Raw genomic sequence first — 9,033 nt, 5'->3', positions numbered from 1 at the left:
ATTTTTCTCCCAAACGAAGGACACTAGAATGAAAATTTTAAAGCCTCTTGTTAGTGCTTCATCTACACGTAATAGCCCTGAATTTTCCAATGCCTATCTCTTTGCAAAAGAGAGATATCAGCAAGGAAATGCTGTATTGTACCTTTGCATTTTTCTCCCAAACGAAAGACACTAGAATGAAAATTTTAAAGCCTCCTGTTAGTGCTTCATCTACACGTTATAGCCCTGCATTTTCCAATGCCTATCTCTTTGCAAAAGAGAGATATCGGCAAGGAAAAGCTGCATTGTACTTTTGCATATTTCTCCCAAACGAAAGACACTAGAATGAAAATTTTAAAGCCTCCTGTTAGTGCTTCATCTACACGTTATAGCCCTGAATTTTCCAATGCCTATCTCTTTGCAAAAGAGAGATATCGGCAAGGAAAAGCTGTATTGTACCTTTGCATTTTTCTCCCAAACGAAAGACACTAGAATGAAAATTTTAAAGCCTCCTGTTAGTGCTTCATCTACACGTTATAGCCCTGAATTTTCCAATGCCTATCTCTTTGCAAAAGAGAGATATCGGCAAGGAAAAGCTGCATTGTACTTTTGCATTTTTCTCCCAAACGAAAGACACTAGAATGAAAATTTTAAAGCCTCCTGTTAGTGCTTCATCTACACGTTATAGCCCTGCATTTTCCAATGCCTATCTCTTTGCAAAAGAGAGATATCGGCAAGGAAAAGCTGCATTGTACTTTTGCATTTTTCTCCCAAACGAAAGACACTAGAATGAAAATTTTAAAGCCTCCTGTTAGTGCTTCATCTACACGTTATAGCCCTGAATTTTCCAATGCCTATCTCTTTGCAAAAGAGAGATATCGGCAAGGAAATGCTGTATTGTACCTTTGCATTTTTCTCCCAAACGAAAGACACTAGAATGAAAATTTTAAAGCCTCCTGTTAGTGCTTCATCTACACGTTATAGCCCTGAATTTTCCAATGCCTAGCTCTTTGCAAAAGAGAGATATCGGCAAGGAAAAGCTGTATTGTACCTTTGCATTTTTCTCCCAAACGAAAGACACTAGAATGAAAATTTTAAAGCCTCCTGTTAGTGCTTCATCTACACGTTATAGCCCTGAATTTTCCAATGCCTATCTCTTTGCAAAAGAGAGATATCGGCAAGGAAAAGTGTATTGTACTTTTGCATTTTTCTCCCAAACGAAAGACACTAGAATGAAAATTTTAAAGCCTCCTGTTAGTGCTTCATCTACACGTTATAGCCCTGCATTTTCCAATGCCTATCTCTTTGCAAAAGAGAGATATCGGCAAGGAAAAGCTGCATTGTACTTTTGCATTTTTCTCCCAAACGAAAGACACTAGAATGAAAATTTTAAAGCCTCCTGTTAGTGCTTCATCTACACGTTATAGCCCTGAAATTTCCAATGCCTATCTCTTTGCAAAAGAGAGATATCGGCAAGGAAAAGCTGTATTGTACCTTTGCATTTTTCTCCCAAACGAAAGACACTAGAATGAAAATGTTAAAGCCTACTGTTAGTGCTTCATCTACACGTTATAGCCCTGAATTTTCCAATGCCTAGCTCTTTGCAAAAGAGAGATATCGGCAAGGAAATGCTGTATTGTACCTTTGCATTTTTCTCCCAAACGAAAGACACTAGAATGAAAATTTTAAAGCCTCCTATTAGTGCTTCATCTACACGTTATAGCCCAGAATTTTCCAATGCCTATCTCTTTGCAAAAGAGAGATATCGGCAAGGAAAAGTGTATTGTACTTTTGCATTTTTCTCCCAAACGAAAGACACTAGAATGAAAATTTTAAAGCCTCCTGTTAGTGCTTCATCTACACGTTATAGCCCTGCATTTTCCAATGCCTATCTCTTTGCAAAAGAGAGATATCGGCAAGGAAAAGCTGCATTGTACTTTTGCATTTTTCTCCCAAACGAAAGACACTAGAATGAAAATTTTAAAGCCTCCTGTTAGTGCTTCATCTACACGTTATAGCCCTGAATTTTCCAATGCCTATCTCTTTGCAAAAGAGAGATATCGGCAAGGAAAAGCTGTATTGTACCTTTGCATTTTTCTCCCAAACGAAGGACACTAGAATGAAAATTTTAAAGCCTCCTATTAGTGCTTCATCTACACGTTATAGCCCAGAATTTTCCAATGCCTATCTCTTTGCAAAAGAGAGATATCGGCAAGGAAAAGTGTATTGTACTTTTGCATTTTTCTCCCAAACGAAAGACACTAGAATGAAAATTTTAAAGCCTCCTGTTAGTGCTTCATCTACACGTTATAGCCCTGCATTTTCCAATGCCTATCTCTTTGCAAAAGAGAGATGTCGGCAAGGAAAAGCTGCATTGTACTTTTGCATTTTTCTCCCAAACGAAAGACACTAGAATGAAAATTTTAAAGCCTCCTGTTAGTGCTTCATCTACACGTTATAGCCCTGAAATTTCCAATGCCTATCTCTTTGCAAAAGAGAGATATCGGCAAGGAAAAGCTGTATTGTACCTTTGCATTTTTCTCCCAAACGAAAGACACTAGAATGAAAATGTTAAAGCCTACTGTTAGTGCTTCATCTACACGTTATAGCCCTGAATTTTCCAATGCCTAGCTCTTTGCAAAAGAGAGATATCGGCAAGGAAAAGCTGTATTGTACCTTTGCATTTTTCTCCCAAACGAAAGACACTAGAATGAAAATTTTAAAGCCTCCTGTTAGTGCTTCATCTACACGTTATAGCCCTGAATTTTCCAATGCCTAGCTCTTTGCAAAAGAGAGATATCGGCAAGGAAAAGCTGTATTGTACCTTTGCATTTTTCTCCCAAACGAAAGACACTAGAATGAAAATTTTAAAGCCTCCTGTTAGTGCTTCATCTACACGTTATAGCCCTGCATTTTCCAATGCCTATCTCTTTGCAAAAGAGAGATATCGGCAAGGAAAAGCTGCATTGTACTTTTGCATTTTTCTCCCAAACGAAAGACACTAGAATGAAAATTTTAAAGCCTCCTGTTAGTGCTTCATCTACACGTTATAGCCCTGCATTTTCCAATGCCTATCTCTTTGCAAAAGAGAGATATCGGCAAGGAAAAGCTGCATTGTACTTTTGCATTTTTCTCCCAAACGAAAGACACTAGAATGAAAATTTTAAAGCCTCCTGTTAGTGCTTCATCTACACGTTATAGCCCTGAATTTTCCAATGCCTATCTCTTTGCAAAAGAGAGATATCGGCAAGGAAAAGCTGTATTGTACCTTTGCATTTTTCTCCCAAACGAAAGACACTAGAATGAAAATTTTAAAGCCTCCTGTTAGTGCTTCATCTACACTTTATAGCCCTGAATTTTCCAATGCCTATCTCTTTGCAAAAGAGAGATATCGGCAAGGAAAAGCTGTATTGTACCTTTGCATTTTTCTCCCAAACGAAGGACACTAGAATGGAAATTTTAAAGCCTCCTATTAGTGCTTCATCTACACGTTATAGCCCTGAATTTTCCAATGCCTATCTCTTTGCAAAAGAGAGATATCGGCAAGGAAAATTTATTGTACTTTTGCATTTTTCTCCCAAACGAAAGACACTAGAATGAAAATTTTAAAGCCTCCTGTTAGTGCTTCATCTACACGTTATAGCCCTGCATTTTCCAATGCCTATCTCTTTGCAAAAGAGAGATATCGGCAAGGAAAAGCTGCATTGTACTTTTGCATTTTTCTCCCAAACGAAAGACACTAGAATGAAAATTTTAAAGCCTCCTGTTAGTGCTTCATCTACACGTTATAGCCCTGAAATTTCCAATACCTATCTCTTTGCAAAAGAGAGATATCGGCAAGGAAAAGCTGTATTGTACCTTTGCATTTTTCTCCCAAACGAAAGACACTAGAATGAAAATTTTAAAGCCTACTGTTAGTGCTTCATCTACACGTTATAGCCCTGAATTTTCCAATGCCTAGCTCTTTGCAAAAGAGAGATAGCGGCAAGGAAAAGCTGTATTGTACCTTTGCATTTTTCTCCCAAACGAAAGACACTAGAATGAAAATTTTAAAGCCTCCTGTTAGTGCTTCATCTACACGTTATAGCCCTGAATTTTCCAATGCCTATCTCTTTGCAAAAGAGAGATATCGGCAAGGAAAAGCTGTATTGTACCTTTGCATTTTTCTCCCAAACGAAGGACACTAGAATGAAAATTTTAAAGCCTCTTGTTAGTGCTTCATCTACACGTAATAGCCCTGAATTTTCCAATGCCTATCTCTTTGCAAAAGAGAGATATCAGCAAGGAAATGCTGTATTGAACCTTTGCATTTTTCTCCCAAACGAAAGACACTAGAATGAAAATTTTAAAGCCTCCTGTTAGTGCTTCATCTACACGTTATAGCCCTGCATTTTCCAATGCCTATCTCTTTGCAAAAGAGAGATATCGGCAAGGAAAAGCTGCATTGTACTTTTGCATATTTCTCCCAAACGAAAGACACTAGAATGAAAATTTTAAAGCCTCCTGTTAGTGCTTCATCTACACGTTATAGCCCTGAATTTTCCAATGCCTATCTCTTTGCAAAAGAGAGATATCGGCAAGGAAAAGCTGTATTGTACCTTTGCATTTTTCTCCCAAACGAAAGACACTAGAATGAAAATTTTAAAGCCTCCTGTTAGTGCTTCATCTACACGTTATAGCCCTGAATTTTCCAATGCCTATCTCTTTGCAAAAGAGAGATATCGGCAAGGAAAAGCTGCATTGTACTTTTGCATTTTTCTCCCAAACGAAAGACACTAGAATGAAAATTTTAAAGCCTCCTGTTAGTGCTTCATCTACACGTTATAGCCCTGCATTTTCCAATGCCTATCTCTTTGCAAAAGAGAGATATCGGCAAGGAAAAGCTGCATTGTACTTTTGCATTTTTCTCCCAAACGAAAGACACTAGAATGAAAATTTTAAAGCCTCCTGTTAGTGCTTCATCTACACGTTATAGCCCTGAATTTTCCAATGCCTATCTCTTTGCAAAAGAGAGATATCGGCAAGGAAATGCTGTATTGTACCTTTGCATTTTTCTCCCAAACGAAAGACACTAGAATGAAAATTTTAAAGCCTCCTGTTAGTGCTTCATCTACACGTTATAGCCCTGAATTTTCCAATGCCTAGCTCTTTGCAAAAGAGAGATATCGGCAAGGAAAAGCTGTATTGTACCTTTGCATTTTTCTCCCAAACGAAAGACACTAGAATGAAAATTTTAAAGCCTCCAGTTAGTGCTTCATCTACACGTTATAGCCCTGAATTTTCCAATGCCTATCTCTTTGCAAAAGAGAGATATCGGCAAGGAAAAGCTGTATTGTACCTTTGCATTTTTCTCCCAAACGAAAGACACTAGAATGAAAATTTTAAAGCCTCCTATTAGTGCTTCATCTACACGTTATAGCCCTGAATTTTCCAATGCCTATCTCTTTGCAAAAGAGAGATATCGGCAAGGAAAAGCTGTATTGTACCTTTGCATTTTTCTCCCAAACGAAAGACACTAGAATGAAATTTTAAAGCCTCCTATTAGTGCTTCATCTACACGTTATAGCCCAGAATTTTCCAATGCCTATCTCTTTGCAAAAGAGAGATATCGGCAAGGAAAAGTGTATTGTACTTTTGCATTTTTCTCCCAAACGAAAGACACTAGAATGAAAATTTTAAAGCCTCCTGTTAGTGCTTCATCTACACGTTATAGCCCTGCATTTTCCAATGCCTATCTCTTTGCAAAAGAGAGATATCGGCAAGGAAAAGCTGCATTGTACTTTTGCATTTTTCTCCCAAACGAAAGACACTAGAATGAAAATGTTAAAGCCTACTGTTAGTGCTTCATCTACACGTTATAGCCCTGAATTTTCCAATGCCTAGCTCTTTGCAAAAGAGAGATATCGGCAAGGAAATGCTGTATTGTACCTTTGCATTTTTCTCCCAAACGAAAGACACTAGAATGAAAATTTTAAAGCCTCCTATTAGTGCTTCATCTACACGTTATAGCCCAGAATTTTCCAATGCCTATCTCTTTGCAAAAGAGAGATATCGGCAAGGAAAAGTGTATTGTACTTTTGCATTTTTCTCCCAAACGAAAGACACTAGAATGAAAATTTTAAAGCCTCCTGTTAGTGCTTCATCTACACGTTATAGCCCTGCATTTTCCAATGCCTATCTCTTTGCAAAAGAGAGATATCGGCAAGGAAAAGCTGCATTGTACTTTTGCATTTTTCTCCCAAACGAAAGACACTAGAATGAAAATTTTAAAGCCTCCTGTTAGTGCTTCATCTACACGTTATAGCCCTGCATTTTCCAATGCCTATCTCTTTGCAAAAGAGAGATATCGGCAAGGAAAAGCTGCATTGTACTTTTGCATTTTTCTCCCAAACGAAAGACACTAGAATGAAAATTTTAAAGCCTCCTGTTAGTGCTTCATCTACACGTTATAGCCCTGAATTTTCCAATGCCTATCTCTTTGCAAAAGAGAGATATCGGCAAGGAAAAGCTGTATTGTACCTTTGCATTTTTCTCCCAAACGAAGGACACTAGAATGAAAATTTTAAAGCCTCCTATTAGTGCTTCATCTACACGTTATAGCCCAGAATTTTCCAATGCCTATCTCTTTGCAAAAGAGAGATATCGGCAAGGAAAAGTGTATTGTACTTTTGCATTTTTCTCCCAAACGAAAGACACTAGAATGAAAATTTTAAAGCCTCCTGTTAGTGCTTCATCTACACGTTATAGCCCTGCATTTTCCAATGCCTATCTCTTTGCAAAAGAGAGATGTCGGCAAGGAAAAGCTGCATTGTACTTTTGCATTTTTCTCCCAAACGAAAGACACTAGAATGAAAATGTTAAAGCCTCCTGTTAGTGCTTCATCTACACGTTATAGCCCTGAAATTTCCAATGCCTATCTCTTTGCAAAAGAGAGATATCGGCAAGGAAAAGCTGTATTGTACCTTTGCATTTTTCTCCCAAACGAAAGACACTAGAATGAAAATGTTAAAGCCTACTGTTAGTGCTTCATCTACACGTTATAGCCCTGAATTTTCCAATGCCTAGCTCTTTGCAAAAGAGAGATATCGGCAAGGAAAAGCTGTATTGTACCTTTGCATTTTTCTCCCAAACGAAAGACACTAGAATGAAAATTTTAAAGCCTCCTGTTAGTGCTTCATCTACACGTTATAGCCCTGAATTTTCCAATGCCTAGCTCTTTGCAAAAGAGAGATATCGGCAAGGAAAAGCTGTATTGTACCTTTGCATTTTTCTCCCAAACGAAAGACACTAGAATGAAAATTTTAAAGCCTCCTGTTAGTGCTTCATCTACACGTTATAGCCCTGCATTTTCCAATGCCTATCTCTTTGCAAAAGAGAGATATCGGCAAGGAAAAGCTGCATTGTACTTTTGCATTTTTCTCCCAAACGAAAGACACTAGAATGAAAATTTTAAAGCCTCCTGTTAGTGCTTCATCTACACGTTATAGCCCTGCATTTTCCAATGCCTATCTCTTTGCAAAAGAGAGATATCGGCAAGGAAAAGCTGTATTGTACCTTTGCATTTTTCTCCCAAACGAAAGACACTAGAATGAAATTTTAAAGCCTCCTATTAGTGCTTCATCTACACGTTATAGCCCAGAATTTTCCAATGCCTATCTCTTTGCAAAAGAGAGATATCGGCAAGGAAAAGTGTATTGTACTTTTGCATTTTTCTCCCAAACGAAAGACACTAGAATGAAAATTTTAAAGCCTCCTGTTAGTGCTTCATCTACACGTTATAGCCCTGCATTTTCCAATGCCTATCTCTTTGCAAAAGAGAGATATCGGCAAGGAAAAGCTGCATTGTACTTTTGCATTTTTCTCCCAAACGAAAGACACTAGAATGAAAATGTTAAAGCCTACTGTTAGTGCTTCATCTACACGTTATAGCCCTGAATTTTCCAATGCCTAGCTCTTTGCAAAAGAGAGATATCGGCAAGGAAATGCTGTATTGTACCTTTGCATTTTTCTCCCAAACGAAAGACACTAGAATGAAAATTTTAAAGCCTCCTATTAGTGCTTCATCTACACGTTATAGCCCAGAATTTTCCAATGCCTATCTCTTTGCAAAAGAGAGATATCGGCAAGGAAAAGTGTATTGTACTTTTGCATTTTTCTCCCAAACGAAAGACACTAGAATGAAAATTTTAAAGCCTCCTGTTAGTGCTTCATCTACACGTTATAGCCCTGCATTTTCCAATGCCTATCTCTTTGCAAAAGAGAGATATCGGCAAGGAAAAGCTGCATTGTACTTTTGCATTTTTCTCCCAAACGAAAGACACTAGAATGAAAATTTTAAAGCCTCCTGTTAGTGCTTCATCTACACGTTATAGCCCTGCATTTTCCAATGCCTATCTCTTTGCAAAAGAGAGATATCGGCAAGGAAAAGCTGCATTGTACTTTTGCATTTTTCTCCCAAACGAAAGACACTAGAATGAAAATTTTAAAGCCTCCTGTTAGTGCTTCATCTACACGTTATAGCCCTGAATTTTCCAATGCCTATCTCTTTGCAAAAGAGAGATATCGGCAAGGAAAAGCTGTATTGTACCTTTGCATTTTTCTCCCAAACGAAGGACACTAGAATGAAAATTTTAAAGCCTCCTATTAGTGCTTCATCTACACGTTATAGCCCAGAATTTTCCAATGCCTATCTCTTTGCAAAAGAGAGATATCGGCAAGGAAAAGTGTATTGTACTTTTGCATTTTTCTCCCAAACGAAAGACACTAGAATGAAAATTTTAAAGCCTCCTGTTAGTGCTTCATCTACACGTTATAGCCCTGCATTTTCCAATGCCTATCTCTTTGCAAAAGAGAGATGTCGGCAAGGAAAAGCTGCATTGTACTTTTGCATTTTTCTCCCAAACGAAAGACACTAGAATGAAAATGTTAAAGCCTCCTGTTAGTGCTTCATCTACACGTTATAGCCCTGAAATTTCCAATGCCTATCTCTTTGCAAAAGAGAGATATCGGCAAGGAAAAGCTGTATTGTACCTTTGCATTTTTCTCCCAAACGAA

The sequence above is a fragment of the Pseudophryne corroboree genome, unplaced genomic scaffold (assembly GCF_028390025.1).
Source record: "Pseudophryne corroboree isolate aPseCor3 unplaced genomic scaffold, aPseCor3.hap2 scaffold_652, whole genome shotgun sequence".
In the NCBI taxonomy this organism is placed as follows: Eukaryota; Metazoa; Chordata; class Amphibia; order Anura; family Myobatrachidae; genus Pseudophryne; species Pseudophryne corroboree.
This window is presented reverse-complemented; position numbering follows the sequence as displayed.